The sequence below is a fragment of the Rhincodon typus genome, chromosome 8 (assembly GCF_021869965.1).
Source record: "Rhincodon typus isolate 14 chromosome 8, sRhiTyp1.1, whole genome shotgun sequence".
NCBI lineage: Eukaryota > Metazoa > Chordata > Chondrichthyes > Orectolobiformes > Rhincodontidae > Rhincodon > Rhincodon typus.
This window is the reverse complement of record NC_063339.1, coordinates 93,028,371-93,048,581: the sequence shown is the minus strand read 5'-3', so window position 1 is coordinate 93,048,581 and position 20,211 is coordinate 93,028,371. Positions and strand designations below refer to the sequence as shown.

General features: G+C 44.5%; 1 long non-coding RNA gene and 2 other non-coding genes across 3 annotated transcripts; 1 reads left to right on the top strand and 2 right to left on the bottom strand.

Moving 5' to 3' along the window:
• Window positions 1–3,137: 3,137 nt before the first annotated feature.
• trnai-aau lies at window positions 3,138–3,211 on the bottom strand. Its single transcript has one exon. It is a non-coding gene; the product is annotated as a tRNA-Ile (tRNA).
• Window positions 3,212–9,601: 6,390 nt separating this feature from the next.
• LOC125483868 lies at window positions 9,602–10,727 on the bottom strand. The gene is made up of 3 exons (XR_007262780.1): window positions 10,645–10,727; window positions 10,329–10,448; window positions 9,602–9,672 (listed from the first exon to the last, which is right to left on the bottom strand). It is a non-coding gene; the product is annotated as an uncharacterized LOC125483868 (long non-coding RNA).
• Window positions 10,728–14,691: 3,964 nt separating this feature from the next.
• Window positions 14,692–14,773, top strand: trnal-uag. Its single transcript has one exon. It is a non-coding gene; the product is annotated as a tRNA-Leu (tRNA).
• The last annotated feature ends 5,438 nt before the right edge of the window (window positions 14,774–20,211 follow it).

The window sequence follows — 20,211 nt, the reverse complement described above, 5'->3', positions numbered from 1 at the left end:
CATTTAAAACCTCCCTGGATTTTCCACTCATGTTCAACAACTGCATGCCAACAGCTGCAATTCTGGAAAGTGGGCTTAAGTAAGTGTTCCGTTTCTCTTTCAGCACAAAAACACTGGATAGTTACATCCTTCTGGTCCGCACGTTTTACAAAATTTTCGGATATAATTACTTGGGTTCGATTCCACCCTCAGGCGACTGTCCGTGTGGAGTTTGTACATTCTCCCCGTGTCTGCGTGGGTTTCCTCCGGGTGGTCCGGTTTCCTCCCTCAGTCCAAAGATGTGTCGGCTCGGTGGATTGGCAGTACTAAATTGCCTGTAGTGTGCAAGGATGTGTGGATTAGGCGGGTTTTATAGGGGGATGGGTCTGGGCGGGATGCTGTGAGGTTCGGTGTGGACTAAGTTGGGCCGAAGGGCCTGTTTCCACACTGATTGGATTCTATGATTCATGTCAGAGAGAAGGCACCTTTACATACCTGATCATTTTATGATATCAGTGAGTTGATGGCTCTCTCAACAGCTTTGTCGGCCTGTCATTGTGCATCTCCTGAACATGTGTGGAATGAACGTGTGAATATTTGTCGACCTTCAGCGAGCTTTTACTATACAGCGAGCCTTGTGTAGTGGAAGCACGCTGGGCCCATTAACAGGAGTCGGTGTTTTGAAATGGCCTTGTGCTGTTCATATTTTCTCCAAGGATCCAGTATACCGTAAACTCTTGTATGCTGATCTGCCAGTTTAATTTGCTTCCTCGACAGTGATTTCCCACAAACTAACAGTAAACCCTTCAATCTAAATACAATATCTGAAACTGTTTCTATTCCTCATGGGTGCTGTGACACTGTCGGGTTGTGCAGACAGGGGCAGCTTCCCAATCACATTCTCTGAATCAAATGCAAAGCACTGCTTGCCAGAGGAAGTAACTGGGTAAATACATCCGGCAATGGGCAAACGCTGGATGAAAAGAGAAAGGGCGCAAACAGCAGGCTCATGGGAGCACGGAGACAGTAAGGGAAAAGGCTGTTGTTGAAGCTGTTTGGTGTCTTTTCTCCCCAAGCAATGGGGAATTGACTTACTTTAGGAACAGCTATAACAGGTTTGTGATTCAGACCACGATAGTGACGACGCCGCAAATCGTGGGCACACCCCGGCTGCTTGCCTTCATTTTGACAAACACCCCAATCAGATTTTCGAAAAAAGCTGCACTCAATGTTGTCGGTCAGTTCCAGCAAATTCCGTTTTTGTTCGTGAAGTTGTTGGAAAAGCTCAGCATGTCTGGCAGCATCTGTGAAAAAAAAAATCAGAGTTCACGTTTCAAGTCCAGTGATGCTTCCGCAGAACTTGATACAAGCCTTGTCAACTCCGGGAGAGGCTTATTTGTTAGCTTCAATGCAGACGCTTGATGCAAGACAAGGGAAGTTCGTTCAATTGGCAGTCGTGAGAAAAGTGGTGATAGACATCCGGCAAAATAATTTTGAATAGTTTATTTCGATTTGAAACAATAACTCTGCTTCTCTACCAGATTATGCCAGGTCAGCTTAGTTTGTACAGAAATTCTTTTTCCTGTTATTTTCATAAGTTTGTGAGGAGCAGTGAGCCCTGATCCGTTTGCTGCACTGGGCAAAGTTGAGATCATGGGTCCGGTAAGTAATTGCTTACACTGTCGCTTTTGAAAGTGACATTGTGCAGTGGAGGTTTTCTGTTTTGTGGCTGCACATTGGCAAGTTGTGTAAAAAAGCAGCATCTCAGCTGCGGGGTCAATCAGAACAAACGAAACTACTCCGATCGCAGACTGCGGTGCAGCAGCGAAAACACCCGGAAGCATATCTCAGTTGCGTGCCGATGGAGAAGGGAAAAAGCAGAGACTGCACCACAAGCCTCTGATCAGAACGCAAAGCACGAAACTTGCAATACGAGTCCGACGCACACGGTTAGTACAGAGATCGAGCTCACGACATGACGTTATAAGTAACACCGAAAACCAGCGGAGCTGACCAACCAACACGACGACTCGCCCTCTTGAGTAACATCATCTGTTTACTCATGACGATCACGGCATTGGCTGCCTTCAAATTTCTGATTTAACATTGTTCAGTTCATAGTCAATGGTAGAATCGCACATATTCAAGATAACCGTTTGACCTGCAATCCAAATCGCCTACAAAGACCCGAAACAAGCAATTTCAGGCACAAAGCCACCAACCCGCTTTATGCATGTCGTATTGATCGTTGTGCTGAGAAGCACCTCACATTCTACAGACGCACGCTATGTTAATTCAAGCTCGCTCACAGACATTTTCACTCGCGTTTAGACTTTGCTGAGGTACTTGTCACGAAGCTCACGCCAAATAGATTTCAGTTGAAACTGGTGAGCCAGATACTTTCGGCTCACGAACGGTAAAATTTCTTTATCAGTAAAAACCGAAAGAACTGCGATGCTGTCATTCACGGACAAAAGCATAAGTTGCTGGAAAATCACATCGGTTCTGGCAGTATGTGTTGAGAAAAATAAAATCGGAGTTAACGTTTCAAGTCCAGTGACGCTTCCGCAGAATGTGATACAAGCCTTGTCAACTCCGGAAGAGGTTTAATTGTTACCTTCAATGCAGACTCTTGAGGCCTGACCAGGAAAGTTCGTTCCACTGGCAGTCGTGGGAAAATTTCTAATAGACATCAGGCAAAATAATTTTGAATAGTTTCTTTCAATTCGAAACACTAACTCTGCTTCTCTTCCAGATTATGCCAGGTCTGCCTAGTTTCTACAGCACTTTTTTCCTGTTATTTTCATAAGTTGGTGAGGAGCAGTGAGCCCTGATCCGTTTGCTGCACTGGTCAAAGTTGTGATCCTGGGTCCGGTTAGTAATTAGTTACACTGTCGCTTTTGAATGTGACATTGTGCAGTGGAGGTTTACTGTTTTGTGGCGGTACATTGGCAAATGGTGTGAAAATGCAGGATCTCAGCTGCGGGGTGAATCAGATCAAACGAAACTGCTCCGATCGCAATCTGCGGCGCAGCAGCGAAAATACCCAGTAACAGACCTCACTTGCGTGCCGATGGCGAAGGGCAAAAGTAGACACCGCACCACAAACCTCCGACAAAAGCACAAAGTGGCACCGAGCAACGCCGACTTGACGCACTTGGTCAGTATGGGGATCGAACCCATGACCTTGGCGTTATTAGCACCACACTCTAACCAACTGAGCTAACCGACCACCACGGTACTTCACCCCCTTGAGTAAGCTCATCTCTTTACCCATGACGATCACGGCATTGGCTGCCTCCACATTTCTGACTTTACCATTGATTAGTTCATAGTCAATGGTAGAATCGCACATATTCAAGATAACCGTTTGACCTGCAATCCAAATTGCCTACAAAGACCCGAAACAAGCAATTTCAGGCACAAAGCCACCAACCCGCTTTTTGCATGTCGTATTGATCGTTATGCTGAGAAGCACCTCAGATTCTACAGACGCACGCTATGTTTCTTCAAGCCCGCTCACAGACATGTTCACTCGTGTTGTGACTCTGCTGAAGTGCTTGTCACGAAGCTCATGCCAAATAGATTTGAATTAAAACTTGTGAGCCGGATTGTTCCCGCTTTTCAACGAGAAAGTTTCTTTGTCGTCAGCAGCATCTCAGATCTCAGCTTTTCGTTTTGCAAAAAGACTTATGTTGCTTACGCAACGTTAGTTTGACTACATTTATTAGCAAGTTATCACACCTTCCCGTAGCGTTGGTCAAACACAGACGAGCTGAAAAATTATTGCTTCAGATTGCATGTTCCGTCGTATTCCTGAAACGCCGAGTTATTGATGGAAATGTTCCTGCCGGCATCAAACTTGTGAAAAATATTGACACATGCGTTGTTACTTCCGGGAGAGGCTTATTTGTTACCTTCAAGGTAGATGCTTGAGGAGAGACCAGGGAAATTAGTTCCACTCCCGCTCGCGCGAAAAGTGGTGATAGACATCTGGCAAAATAGTTTTTTAAAAAGACACTGCTGAAGCCTCTTCTCGAATACCGTTTAGAATTCTGTTCGCCTACTCAGAGGAAGGTTTTTTTTTAGCTGGATAAGGTTCAGAAGATGCCACGATGCGTTGCATGGAAGGTGTGAGGTGTACAGAAAGTTTGCATAGGCTGTGACTTTTTCCACTCGAGCGTGGGAAATTGAGAGATGACCTTATAGCACTTTATAAATAACGAGAGCTGTGGATGGTGTTAATTGTGGTTTTTTTTTTCCCCTGGGATGGGAGATTTCAAGACTACGGAACACATTTCTTAGTAGAGAGGAGAGATATTTTAAAAAGACATGAGAAGGCAAATATTTTACACCGAGTGGCTCGCGTGTGGAATGAACTTCTTGAGGGGTACAATTACAACTTTTAGGACATTGGACAAGTACAAGAATAGGAAACGCATGGACGAATATGGACCAGGAGCTGGCAGGTGGAACTAGTTTAGTTTAGGATTCTATTCAGCATGGAATGAATGGACTGAAGGGTCAGTTTCCATGTTGTGTGGCTGTTTGACTCTCCGCTCATGTGTCTTTTAAAGTATTCTGGAATCAGTTTCTCTATTTTGTTTCTGGATAATCGTTCAGGAATTAGTAACACTCTGAGCGAAAGACACTCTTCTCTAATGTTTTCTTTCTCATTCACGTTTTAAATCTGGTTGTTGATTTACCCGAAACAGGGAATTCCCTTCCTATTTAGTCGCTTCAATCCTCACGTTATCTGAAAAATCTGCGTTAGTTTACATCCCAATTTTCCCTGTTTCTGGTACAGTATTTCCGACATTTCATGAATAAAATCCTTCATTCTTTCCACTATTCCGATATACCCCCGTCTGTGTTCTTTATAATGACTTTATGTCTCAGTAAACCCGTCTCTATCCTTTTTAATGTCTCTATTTCCCAGTAAACCCGCCTGGGACCTTTCTAAACTCTTTACATTTTTGTTGAAGAATGAGGATCATGATTGCATACAATGCTCTAAATGAGGCTGAATCACAGATATTACAGTTGCACTATGATTATACTTTGTTTATTCAATGTGACTTCTCCAATTTTCAACTCAACTAACCTAAATGATTATCTAACCGCATGATGAACATTATCTCTATAGGGGCCAGGTTTGCTCTATTGATTTACTTTTATAAGGCTTGTAAGGCCAATCTCCGTGACCTGACGGACTCTCAACTGTTTCAAAACGTAACTGAAATTCAACTGCTGGGGTACAGTCACTTCCAGTGCAGACTGGATAAGGACAGTAAATTCCTTCACCAAAGGTCAAAGTGATTCTGAAATCTACATTTTTCAAAACAAAACTGTCCTATTTGTTTTGTACAATGTTTCTATGTTAGTGTCCCTTTTGTGCATCACTTCTTGTTTCCCTGTATGGAGTTCTACCAATGAGCAATCTGTGAATGGAGACATTCTCCTCAACTGTCATTATTCTAAATTGCATGGCACATTCAGTGATTTTATTGTTTACTCTTGGAGGACAGTCCTCTCATCTCTGGGCTAAATCCAGTGAACATTCCTGATATGACCTTGAAGGCAAGTATCCCCTTTCCCGAGTAAGGAGATCACCATTGCACTGAACTGTATTTTTGTGCTTATTAACACCAAGACAAGTGCAACAAGTCTTTCGTATCCAAATTTTACAATCTGATTCCTGCAAAGGTTGTCCCAACAATTACATTCTTCATTGTCCTTTGTCTGTAAATGGTAAGCTTTCCTGAATCGTGTACAATGACATTCAAAGTTGTCTGACACTGTCATTCGTGGTTGTCTCTTTACCATTCCGTTCTGTGTTTTAACATCAAGTACTCTGTCAATTTATCTTACTTTTCCACCTATTTTAAACAATCTCACTCGTGATTACGATGTGGAGTTGCCGGTATTAGACTGGCGTGGACAAAGTCAGAAGTCTCACAGCACCGAGGTATAGTCCAACAGGTTTATTTGAAATCAGAAGCTTTCTGACCGCTGCTCCTTCGTCATGATAAATTATTAATTTACCAGAACAGTACTTTCCAGAAGCAATCACGATAAGGAAACAGGAGTAATTAATGACCTCAGAGTGCAGGAACCCCTACTTAGCAGTGATCACAGTGTGACTGAATCTCATGTCTACATTGAGGGAAGGCAGTTTGGATCTACGACGAGCGCTCAAAACTAAATAAGGGCAATGGTATCAGTACGAAGTTAGGGCTGGCTGAAATGAAGTGAAAAAATAAGTTAAGAGATGGCTCAGCGTAGTTGCAATGGCAGACCCTTAAGGAGTGATTCACAATGCTCAAAAAAAACCTCCAATGATTTTGTCAGTTTTCCATCGGTTTTGAGGATGACAACGCGTGCGTGAGAACGCGTTTTTGCAGCCGAACTCTAGTTTCACAATACCACTGCGTCACATCATCCAGAAGGTAAGGGTCACGCACAATGACAGATAAAGTGCTAAGGAGATAAGCAATACGTTGAGATGAAGGGTAATTATTTGTGTGAAAGGGTTCCTTGTGTGACCTCTGTTCCATAAAGACTCCTCTCACTTTGGAAAAATGAATTTCCTGCAGTGTAACTCTGATGAACTGCTAAATATTTGCCTCGCTACATCACAACTCTGAGAGGCAGTGACATGCTACCTTCTACAGCAGCGTGGTCTCGTGAAAGCAAGTTGCCATCAACAGGAATTCAATACATCAGATGTTTCCAGCTGTCTGTACAATGTATGTGCTGCTCCTGCAGTCAGATCTCAGTTGGTTTACTTTATATCTCCTCAGCTTGCTGCTTCCAGTAAACACATCCGACCCTGACAAATCTATCACGTATTTCCACTTTCACACATCTTTTGTACCCACTCGACCTGACATAGGTACGATGGATAGATCGACCTTTTCTGGCTCTCTCACTCTGGCAGGACCTGAATGGTAAAGTGGATTGTGTCTGATGTACAGGACACCCTGCAGTGTTTCCCCACATTGATTCCGGCTGCTCGGTGCTCGCTGTGAAATGTACACATGTAATATTCTGTTGTACAGCTGTGACCCGACTGTGTCAATATAACCCTTGACTAACTTCCCACATGGTGCTGGTCGAACTCTGATTTCACTCAGAGTTACAAACTTGTCACAGCGCAGACAGAGGCCATGAAGCCCACCTCAGCTGTGCCGGTTCTCCACAATGAGGAAATGGGTATATCTTTTAGCACCATTGTCTTGAATTCTCCCTGTAAATCTGCACATTGTTAGTTTTAACCTAACTGTCGAATTCGTTTTTCAATAACTCAATTATTGCTGCATGAAAACATGTTTCCGGATATCACTTTTATTACTTCTCGAAATGACTTTAAACCTCTGGCTAACCGCTCTGGATCCTTTCATGTATGGGAGCATTTCCTCCTTGTTGCCTCTGTGTAGACCCCTCATAACTTTGAAAACTTCAATCAGACCAGCTTTCAGTCTTCTGTTCTCCAACCTTCCAATCTATCTTCATAGCTGACATCTTTACAGACAAGGGTGGCGATGGCCTAGTGGAATTGATGTTGGCATGTTAATCCAGAGACGTAGATAACATTTTGGGGTCCTGCGTTGGAACCCCACCAGCGTGAAGGGTGGAAGTTAAATGGACAAAAAAAAACTACAATTAAGAATCTGGGGATGAGTGGGAATCAGTTGTGAGTGAAATCCATCTGGTTCATTAACGTCCTTTAGGCAAGGAAACTGCCATCCTTGCCTGGTCTGTGATCTTACATGTGAATCTAGACACGGAACTGTACTCTGGGCAGGCAGGGGCGCGCAATAAATACGGCTTAGCCAGTGACGACCTCGATCTAATAATGAATTTTTAAAAAAATCTGTTCTGCACTAACTCCAATCACTTCGTGTCTCCGCTTCCTGACGTTTCCCGTCCAAATAATTTCAAGAATCCAGATTTATTCAATGTCGGATTGCATGGGTGAAATCCCAAACCCGCACTTTTCACTTTCAATATTCGCTATGTCGCCACGCTCGCGACAATGACACTGCTGCTCTCGAAGCTTAATCCTGTTTCAAGAAGTCCAACCTCATGACGTGCAGCTCTATTTTTTCGAAAACCTGATCGGGCGACCTGGGAAAACTAAAATGAAACAAGCAGAGCTTGCCCGGCATTTGAATCCGGGACGTCTCACATGCTGGTTAAACACAAACCCCGAGGCGCGAATCATACTTCTGGACCAACGAGCCAGAAAAACCCCCGCATTTCTGCCACGTAACCAGGTGTGAAGCGGATGACCATTTCAAGAACATCTTTTCATTCTGTCTCTCTGCTCCCGGAATGGTATTGTTAATCCCCTGCCCTGTGACCGGGCATTCTCCATCGGCGGATTATGAAACCATTTTCTTCCACTTGCCAAAAATACTGGAGGAGGGAAGTTCACATGTTCTTTTCTGCTCCTTCCCAAACACATGGGGTTCAGTGACTTGAATGCGGTGGGACTTGGCAAATTTGATTGTGAACTTCCTCCAAATGTTTGTTATCCGAGATAGAAAAAAACGCTGAGCTGGTGGGAAAGAGAGAAACGGACACCGGAGATTTCCCTCAGTTAAGTCAATGTGAGTTTTTTTTTCTGTGCAGCCTGTTTGATGTTCAAGATTCGTCTTCACACAGAAATCCTGCAAAAGACTGATACAACGCGAGAGTCGGTTTGTTTGCTGCAGCCGGACAGGCATTAATATCTGACACCAACAGCCCCAGATTAAGAGAATCCGAGTGAAACTCTCACTCATGTCGTCATTCCCGTGCAGAAGAGAGCCGATCAGCACATCGATCCCATCGAAACTCTGTCGCTTGTATCTCTCTGGTATTATTCAGGAGCGGGGATATCTGTCCTAATGATGGTGCCTGTTTGTGATCCTGTCTCTGATATACTGATTCTCGATTTGATTTATTATTGTCGCGTGACCCTCTTATTATTCACAACTTGCCATGTCAACGGAAGGACGCTGCTGTCCAAAACAGCGTGGGGAATTGCTGCAGGATGTCCTCAGCATCTAACAGACTGCAAATAACGTGTTTCAACTTCATCAGATTTTTATGGAGGACTTATTCAATGTTAGATTGCGTGCACAAACGTGCTCAGGTCCTTGTTTTCATTTTCAATAAGTTTCCCTTTGCCATCTTCGCTGCATTGGCACCTCTGCCCCATCCTTACTTCAGGAAGTTCGACCTCATTGGACACGGCCTTTTATTTCCGGAAAGCTGATCGTGCGAGTTGGCAACACGAAGACCAGAAATCCCGGCGTTCAACCCGGTACCTCTCGCATAATCCGCGCTGTATAATCCCCAAAGCGAGAATCATACCCCGAGGCCAACAAGCCATTGCCTGAGCGGCATCAGTAGCCCCGGGCCAGCTGAGACTCACTCAGAGCAAATACACTCCACATTGCTCCTGGGATTCAAAGCAGCAAAGAATTTCCAGAACATCTTCATTCTGTATCCCTGCTCTCGACATAAGAGTATAACATTCAGATTCACCGTTAACGTGAAGAGAGATTGTGGGACTTTGGCTTCCGCGGTTGGTTAAAGATCACTGTACCTGTGAGCACTTGCAGGAAAGGAACTGCTGTTGATTGGAAACATCTCTTTCTGAACTCACTGTCACTCTGCTACAAAGGGAGGAGCTGGGAAATCCTGATGAATTGAAAAATAAAATTTAGTGCCTATAGATTAAGTAATTAGAGATCAGTACAATATTATTTACACCGCGCCATTGCCAACTGAATGAAGCGGCTGCCCAGGGGAGGCGACTGTGTGTTTAAACCCCATGATGAATAGGTTGTGTTTTACTTCTCACACAAGCGGAAGTGAGCATTTACCCAAACAATTGGCACACCACAGCCCTGAAACATTGTTCCCATGGAAAACCTGGAGAGCAATAGGAAACAAGTTTTGTGATCCATACACTCCATCGCCAAAAGCCACCGCCTAACATATATTCCAGGAAAGCTAGCCTGCATATGAGCAGCATAAGCCTGACATGATTCAAACACGGAGCGCTGTTATCTGGAGCCAAATGCGCTCCCTTTGCGACGCAAGGTCACACATGCTGTAAGCCTATTGTATAGGGTTAAGGGAAGTGATTGCACCGCAACGATTTTAAACTATTGTTGACAAAGGAGGTCAAAAGATAGTGCTCTTTCTCTCTTAAACCATCCCCACTCCACCCCGCCTTTCTCTCTCTCTCCATTTCTCTTCTTTCTCTCTCTGCTTGTCTGTCTGTCGCTCTGTCTCCTTCATTTCACCCTTCTCTACCTCATTGTCTCAACTTCTCTCTCCTCATCCTCTACCTGTCTTCGTACATCCTGTTTAGAATTTGCAGGATACTGGGGAGATTGATTCTATATGTCACAGGGCGAATCCAGGACGTGTTCTCGAACCTCCTTCAAATACAACGAGAGGGAGAGGATCTGAGAGGGAAGAAACACTTGATGAGATTCCAGTCCCTCTTTCCGAATATCGTTCAGTAAATCCAGTCACCAAAACCCCACAATATTTCTCCAATTTCATCAAGAAAAAACGTCATGAATATCGTTAATAGTAATATAGATTCCCAAAGATTGCTTAACTTCAGTGTCTGAGATGGTAATGTAGAAATGTAAATACCTGGGGATGGAATTACATTTCATTGAATGATTCAGTACCACGTGACCCACGACTGATCCATATTCATATTCCAGGAGCCAGCATCATTGTTGCGTCACAATCGTTGAAGGCCATTACAGCCCATGTCATATGCTAGAAGCCGCGGGGACAGTTTATTAAAGTTTATTAAAGAAACCTCACTGAGGGTCAGTCATCCCTGCGTCGGGAAGCATTTGGATGGCCAACCACAATCATTTCATGCGGTACAAAATCTCAAAATTAAACAAGCTCGAGGCATCCTCCTTTCTTCTCACTTAAAGTTCGATACCCATCAAGCTAGATAATGATTTCTGTGGGCAGTTGGTTAAAGTCTGAAATGATGAGAAGCGATGTCAAAACTATTTAAATGGAACATGCCCCTCTTTGAGTTCTAAACTCATCGCTTGATCCACTCGACCAGTATTAAAGCAAACATGTTCCCATGTAATCAACCCCGATTACAGCAAAGGCTCCAATCGATCCATCCATTTTGTGATCCTGAAGAGAGGCACAAGTCACACTTGAATTTAAACTGAGGAAATTAGAGGCAGACTGCGGAATCAGTTTCATGGCTCGTTCCTGGTGACATAGGCGTGTTTGTAGTGGTTGAGGTGACACTGTAGCTATGTCTCCGTGACGAATGCCTCAGCCTTTATTTTGGAACAGTAAACGTGAAAGAGGAAAACTGTCATTTTGGTAGTTGCAACATGACGTTTGAACTCGCTGACACCCGGGTTTCGGGGATCGTACAGGTTTGTTTGACATCAGTCTCCGTATTGTTTTTAGTCAACACGTTCAGCTGTTAACCAAAATATTTTGAGAGTTGAAATTTTCAGTTTCCTGGTCAGACATTTCCGACCCGTCAATTAGCTGTGAGAAAGTATTCTCCAATCATCGAACAGTTTGTGGATATTCTGTCCGTTCAGGCTTAGACATTTTATACCAATATTCTTTCAAACTCAACATGAAAACAATTAACCGACCATACACCGAGACATAATTTATGAGAACTCTACGGAGGTCTCGGTTTCAACCAAACTCGATAATGACTCTTTCCTCATCAAGGAAAACAGAGACAGGCAGTAACTGCGGCTTCTTTGAAGTCCCATTCTGCTACTTCTGATCGTCCACAGCTCCTCATAGATGCCCACACCTGAGTTCTAGATGTGTTCGCAGTCTGTCCTATTTAGCACGGTGATAGTGCCATATGAGACATTGAGTGGTAGCCACAATGTGAAGGCGAGACTTCGGCCCAACAAGAATTACATACTGGTCACCTCCTGCCGTTACTGTCATGGACAGATGTGATGCTGAGGACAGATTGGTGACGATGAGGTGAAGCATGTTTTCACTCTTCTTGGTTCTCTCACCACCTGCGTATCCAGTCGAACAGCTATGTCCTTTCGGACCTGACCAGCTGCTGCTGAGCCACTCTGGACGATGGACATTGAAATTGCAAATACAGAGTTCATTCTGCGCTCTTACCGGCCTCAGAGTTCCGTCCAAGTGCTGTTCAACATGAAGGATTGCTGATTCATCAGCCGAGTGAGAACGGTACGCGGCAATCAGCAGGAGGCTTCCTTGTCCATGTTTAACCTGATGCCCTGAGACTTAATGGGATCGGGACTCCATGTTGAGAACTCTGAGTCAACCTTCCCCTGACAGTGTCGCAATGTGCGGCCACCTGTGCTGGGTCTGTCATGAAGGTTGAACAAGACACATCCAGGGGTGGTGATGGTGAATCTGGGATATTGTCTGTAAGATATGATTCTGTGATTTCAGATTGATTGTAATTTTACAAGTATGACAACTGTCCTTTGCCAGTTTTCCTCTCACAAAACAAAGTCTGTGACATTCATTGTGAAGACACGGAAACTGTCTGATCTCACACCCCTGCAGTGACATCCGTGTCACTGTGAACCAGCTCACCTGAACCCCGGGCCATCTTCCTTTGAGCTTTTCCACTTGTCTCTTCCCAAATATCTCATTGTGCTGCAGCAGCGAAGCCGTTTGAATTCCTGATAATTTCAAAGAATGCTGATTATTTCAATGTCTCAGATCAGGCAATGACACCGAGAACATCAGAGTCAATGACCCAGCGTCTTAAAGAAGGGAAAAGAGCTGTGACTGGCTCCGCTCAATCAAGCCCTTCACCCTTCACTCTCCCCTGAGTCTGCTTCACAAAGAGTTTTGAAAGATTCACGAAGCTGGAGACTGGGTTTTCTGTTTTGTTTCCTTTCCAAGTTTCCAACTACCATTTTATGTTTATAATGTTGGGCATGGACAGCTTGTTTGAGCTGACAGTGAGAAATTCTTGCCACTGACGAAAGTGAGTCAGCAGAGCAATTGGATTTAGGAAAGAATTTTTTGCATTCAGATCGCACTTTTCCAAAGCAGAGATGAAGCCAGTTTGCCCACGGCCAGGTGCTCTTTCAAAGTTGATTCTTTGTTTTCTGAAAAAGCATATCAACTGTAAAGACCCTTTGGGCATCTCAGACTGACACCGATTCGGAATGTGGCGCTTTCACATGCGCTTGAAGTTTTTCCTTCAGAGTACGCCAACCAGTGAGTAAAGGACATGTTTGGAGGTAATAAGGGCTCGGCCGGGGTTATGAACCCGAGATCGCTTGCATTATCTGGATGAGCCCTAAGGGAGGAGCATATCTCGAGACCAACGAGCCAGCCACTATTCCAGTCCTTGATCGCAAACTGGGTGACACTCATACAGTGATGTTGTCCCTATTTCGGATGTCAGAGTCGAACAGCCTCGAAATGTGATCTGTCATTCTCGGATTCAAATGCTGGCTCAGGTTTTCAGACAGAAGATTATCTTAGAGCCACTTATTCTTCAAAACCGGCGTTGTAATTGTAAGTATGCTGCACGGCGTCATGTGGGACACGGGCTGCTCAGTTTGTTGCATTTTCCGGGTAGTCCGGTATTATTCATGCGACATGTAAACGCGAAAGTTGTTCTGTTTTGAGCAGAGGGCGAAATCATTTATCAAAGCGAAAATCTAAATTCCAGAAATGTCATGTAGTTCATGTTTTCTTTATCCAAGCATTACCGAGTACACTTTCTCCCAGCCACATTACATTTGTTGTCTAACCGAGTCTCAGAGCATGCGTTCGGCTTTCCGTTGATTTTTGCTTTGATTGAATGGCTATCAGCATCTGGTGCGAAAATAATATTGTAGCTGGGCATTGCTGAGCAGCTCAGAAAATGGACGAAGAAGACAGGGATCCTCGAAGATAGTAGGAACTGCAGATGCTGGAGAATCCGAGACAACAAGGTACAGAGCTGGATGAACACAGCAGGCCAAGCATATCATAGGAGCAGAAAGGCTGACGTTTCGGGCCTCGACCCATCATCAGAAATTTCTGATGAAGGGTCTAGGCCCGAAACGTCAGCCTTTCTGCTCCTATGATGCTGCTTGGCCTGCTGTGTTCATCCAGCTCTGTACCTTGTTGTCAGGGATCCTCGAAGCCTTTCTGTGTGCCTTTGCTTTAGCAGTGTTGCAGTTGCAACGTCATAAAGAGTCATAGTTGAGGCCGGGGCAGCAGCGGTAGTATGGCCGAGTGGTTTAAGGCGCTGGATTCAAGCTCCAATCAAGTTGACAATGAGGGCTAGAGCCCCACCGCTACCACTTGGGCTGGCTGGCTGTTATGGATGAGCTGTGTTTAAGTGGGCAGCAAGGAAAGTCAAGTGCTCCATTTCAAATCAATGTACGATGTGGGGGAGCATCATGTCTTCTTTATCCAAGCATAAGCGAATTTACTTTCTCCCATGCACATTGCATTTGTCACCTAACTGAGTCTCACAAGATGCGTTCAGCTTTCTGTTGATTTTCGCTTTGATTGAAGGGCTGTCAGCATCTGGTGGGAAAATAATATTGTAGCTGGGCGTTGCCGAGCAGCGAAGAAAATGGGCGAGCAAGACAGGGATCCTTGACGACTTACCCTGTTCCTTCGCTGTTTTTGTGTTGGAGTAGCAACATCAGAAAGAGTCATATTGGAGCGCCCTACCGGTGTGGTAGTGTGGCCGAGCGGTCTAAGGCGCTGGATTTAGGCTCCAGTCTCCTCGGAGGCGTGGGTTCGAATCCCACCGCTGCCAATTATGCTGGCAGCCTGTTGTGTTGGCTGTTATGCTGAAGCTTGATATGGATGAGCTGTGTATCAGTGCCAAGTAACCAAATCAAGCGTTTTGTTACACATCAACGTACCATGTGGGATAGCACAGAGCATCCGCGCCTCGTTTCCATGCGGAAAGTCCCTAGTTCGAGGCCGGGCAGAAACAGTGCTACTCCTTTATTGCAGCGATATGTTTCTGGATGGAAGTGGACAGAGCATCCGAATTTGCTGTTCTTGTCAGCAAACCTTTCTTTGAATGAAGTCGCCCATATATGCTTTTGTTGTGGAAAGAAGGATAATTCTATTTGATTGCGGTATGAATCTTTGTTAAATTTCTCTCCGTCCTGGTCCTGAATGTGCACAGATGGTCATCCTTTTTGAGAGTGCATTTGGTGTACCCTCATTCTTTCTGTAGCGGAGCAGTATGACATTTGCTTTACGTGCGAAAGCCTCCCGGTTCGCAGTCTAGGAGAAGCCTTATTTGCCGGTGTCGTAGTGCACCTCGCATTCCTCTCTGTCAAATGCATCTCAAAGTAATCACTGAAAGCCCGAGTTCCGTTGGCCTCTGCCACGTTCAAAATGCGTGAATCAAAACCAGAAGACCTCAGGCAGGTTTTGGAATAGAGAAACATGTTTGCATTTCTGAACAGCGGACATAGTAGCGGCCCATTCAGTCAACAAGAGGAATGAAGGGATTTACAGACTCAGACGAATCTCTTGACTCGCGCTTTCGTAGAGTCATTAACATTAACGTGTGCTCTGAAGTGTAAACCGTGTTGGAATTGAAACTGAGGAAATGACAAGACAGGCTACCAATTGACATTGTATCCATTCTTTTCTCTTTATGTCACAGAGGAGCAAGCAACTCGAAACAAGGAGGGATAGGAAAGATTGCCGCATACAGCTCAAGTGAAACAACTTGTATCTTAATCAGTCAGCAGCAAGAGACGTGAAGCTGACTCAGGCGCGAGAGCTTTTCACTTCCTGAACAAAAAGCTATCCCATGCTGTTAGCACCGCTTTGACATCTCTGATCTCCTTTTACGTTCTGTCAATATGTTTACAAAGTGCCTTTAGTGCATCTCTGAGCAAGTGCGGTGGAATTGAGTAAAATTTAGTGAGTCGCTTTTCTTCGTTTCCCACGCAGGTTTCCAAATCAGCTGGCTGCCGTCTGACATTTGCTCATGTCCAGGCCTCGAAAGTTCTGCAGGAAAATGTACGCTTTAGGAGAAAGACAAGAAAAGTAGCAACTCGTACCTGCGCCGAGGTTCGAACAGCCTCTCAATGTGATCTGTTGTTCTCGGATTCTAATTTACCTGTTGGAGGGATGTTTTTGAGCCACTTTGTCTACTAAACTGGCATGGTAACTCTAAGCGTGCTGAACGGCAACATCTAGTACACGGCCTGCTCAGCTTGGTGCATTTTCCCTGCAGTCCAGTGCTTTTCATGTTCCGTGTAAACGCGAAAGTCGTTCTGTTTCGAGCAATGAACGAAATCATCGGCCAAAGCCAAAATCTGAATTCCAGAAATCAGATGCAGTCATGTGTTCTTTGTCGAAGTATAACCGAGCATACTTTCTCACAGACTCATTACATTTTTTGCTCAACCGAATCTCACAAGATGCGTTCAGCTTTCCGTTGGTATTTGTTTTGATTGAAGGGCTATCGGCATCTGTTGCGAAATTAATGTTGTAGCCGGGGATTGCCGAGCAGCTAAGAAAATGGACGAGGAGAATCGCGTTCCTCCAAGCATTTCCCTGTGCCTTCGCTTTAGTTGTGTGCAGTAGCAACATTGGAAAATGCCGCTATACGGCTGCATGGTAGTGTGGCTGAGTGGTGTACAGCGCTGGATTAGAAACTTCTGTTGTTGAGGAAGTGTGGCTTCGAGTCCCATCGGAGTGGTGTAACTTGGGTTATCTTGGTTTTGCCCAATGTAATCTTTGATGTGGCAGAGCTCAAACGATTCATCAGGTCAGCGTCCACGGCATGTTTCCACAGTGCAGTCGTTAACACATGTGGAATTCCCCCAGCAGGAATAAGCAGGCTGCGCGGCTGCTCCCTGTTCCAGGCAAGCTGCGTTGCTCACCCTTTCGCTGCAAGTGAATGCAGATCGTTATTTCGCTGCTGCTGTGAAACAAAATCCTGCCTTGAACCTACTTGCAGTTATTTGCCTTTTTTTGGTGAAAAGGAGGGTAATTGAGATGTGAAATTTCTTTCACTTCCTTCAAGAAGGGAGCTGATGAGCCACTTTCTTGATACGCTGAAATCGTTGCGGTGCAGGCACACCCGCATTGCTGACCAAAGGGACACCTCAACTTATCGAGACTGTGATTGCTTGCATTCACTTTTCGTGGGACGTTCTTACTCTATTCTTTTATTTCCTGATTTGAGCAGTTTCCAGTAAGTGGCGTTGCACTAAACCTTCAGCGCATTCGAAGGAGCAGTTTGGAATTGCCCCGATGCCAGTTGTGTGAGTAGTTCGTAACCCAGGGAACTGGAGGTGTTTCACAGAAAGCATTCGTGCTTCGGTGTGTGTGGAAACGCGTTCGCCTTGACAGTTTTGCTTCTTTTGCTCGTTAAGATCTGTGTGTTTGGGGATTCGCTCGAGGCCTGAGTTGCAAACACGGTTTGTGAGGAATCTTCCTGAATCCGAAATCCTCACTGAGAACCTGGGAAGGTGTCACAGAGAATGGTCATTTTTGGCAAAAGTGAGCGAACACTTCGCCTGTGGGAGGCTCTCATTCCTCTTAGCCCAACTGATTCAAACACGCATTCAGGTGCCTTTGAAATGTTGTAATTTTTACGAGCCTCCACCACTTCCTCTGGCAGTTCACTCCATACACGCACCACGTTCAGTGTTCAAAAAATGCCCCTCAGAACTCTTTTAATTTATTCCCCTCTCATCTTAAATATATGCCCTCTTGTTTTGCGCTCGGGCCCATTCTGGGAAAATGACATTGATTATTCACCCTATCCATATCCCTCATGATTTTACAAACTATTATAAGGTCGTTCCTCAGCTTCTGATGCTCCAGGAAAACTTTCCCTGGAATTAACAGCCAACAGGCTACGAGACACACGTAGAGATCCAACCATGACCTTCGATTTACGAGACCAACGCACTCCCACCTAGTTCTGTGGCGTTTACGAATTGACTAAACCAATACATTCTATCGGTTTTGTTACTATGATTGAGATTGTTTGAAAACGTTGGAAAAGTAAGAAACACTGACAAACTACGTGATGTTAAAATACATAACCGGATGATGAAGATAGAACAGCGAATGGTGTTCAGACAAATTTGGATGTCATTCTAAACGATTCAGGAAATGTTACCATCCGGAGACAAACGACAATGAAGGGTTGGGTCAACATTTACAGGAATCAGATTGCAAAAGCTGAATGTAAAAGTCTTCCTGCAACTGGCTTGGTTTAATGAGAACACAAATGCAGGTCAGTGCGGTAATGATTTCCTAGCCGGGAGAAGGGAATACTTGCCTTAGAAGTCGCGTCAGGAAATGTTCACTGGATTCATCCAAGGGGTGTGAGGACTGTCCTCTGGGAGCATACAAATAACATCAGTCAATGGTCTATAGAGTTTAGAATATCGAGAGGTGAGGAAAATACTTTCATTCACAAAGTAATCATTTGGTAGCGTTCAATACGGGGAAGCACGAAGTGATGCTCAAACGGGGCATCAACACAGAAAGACAATACACAATAAGTAGGAATGCTTTTTTCTTAAATGTAGATTTCAGATTCAGTTTGACCTTTGGTGAAGGAATTTACTGTCCTGACCCAGTCTGCACTGGAAGTGACTACAGCCCCACAGAGAGGTGGTTGAAGATCACTTACCTTGGAAATGGCTGAGTCTTTCGGGTTACGGGGATTTAGGGATGTTGACCTTACAAGCCGTTCCCACATTCCATGAAAGTACCAAAGGTGATGAGTCAAGAGGTTTTGGTCCCTACAGAGACGATGACCATGATGTGGTTAGACAATAATTTGGGTGAGTTGAATTTATTAATGGAAAAAATCACATTAGTTAAGCGAAAAGATCACTGTACAACTGTAATGTCTGTAGTTCAGCCTCAATTGGATCATTGTATGTAATCTTTGTCATCAGTCTTGACCAACAATGCAGAAATTAGAAAGGACACCGACGATTATATCGGGACGGTGGACACGATGCAGGATTATATTCACGTGATGTTGCAAAAGTTGGAAAAGTTGCACCCTTCCATTCTTTCATCCAAATCCGTTACAAAAATCACAAATAGAAGAGGACCCAGAACAGATCCTTGCGGTAAACCACTCGTAACTGAGCACCATGTTGAACATTTTCTGTCCACTACCACCCAAATCTGAATCCAATCTGCCACATTTCCCCCTATCCCATGCCTCCTTACCTTCTGCATGAGCCTCCCGTGGGGAATCTTATCAAACGCCTTACTTAAATCCATGTATACCACGTCCACTGCTCGACCTTCATCCACGCGTTTGGTCACCTCTTCAAAGAATTCAATAAGGTTTGTGAAGCATGATCTAACCCTCACAAGTCCATGCTGACTATCACGAATCAAACTGTGCCTTTCCAAGTGATCATAAATCCTATCTCTCAGAGCCCATGATGAACAGTCGGTATTTTACTTTGCATACGAAGGGAACTGAGCAGTCTCTCCAAAACAATGGGCACACCACATCCCGAAACATTGTTCTCGTGTAAAAAGTGACAGGAAATTGGAGATCAATCAAAAACAAGACTTTGATCAATCTACGCCGTCGCCAACAACCTCCATCCTAGCATCGACTCCAGGGCGGATCCAGACTTATTCTCGACTCTCTTTCAGGTGCAACGAGAGAGGAAGGATATGAGAGGGAAGAAACAACTGACGGGATTCCTCTATCCAGATATTGTTCGGTTAATTCAGCCACCAAAACACAATATTTCTCCCATTTTGCCAAGAAAAGCGTCATGAATATCATTAATAGAAATATAGATTCCTCAGAGTTGCTTACTTGAGGTCAGACACGAAAGTGCCTGTGATTGTCATGCACTACAAAGACGCTTTGGGATCTCAGGCAGACTTCGATTTCACAATGAACCATGCTCACAAGCTCTCGAAGACTTTTGTGAAAAGAAGCAAAACAGCAAATAGAGAACATTGCTGCAGATAAAAAGGGCTTATGCGAGATTGGAAAGCGAAACCTTACACAGTCGCCTCAACTACCCACAGGGAGAATCATACCTCTCGACCAACAAGGCAATTGCAGTCAGTTGCCGCTTTCACTTGTAATCTAGGTGACACTCATACAGTGATATTTTCCCAAACTCGGATGTCGGAGACTGGGTTCAAGTTCCATCTGCTCAAGAGCTGTGTAATAACATCTTTGAACAGGCTGATTATATTTTTAAAAAATCC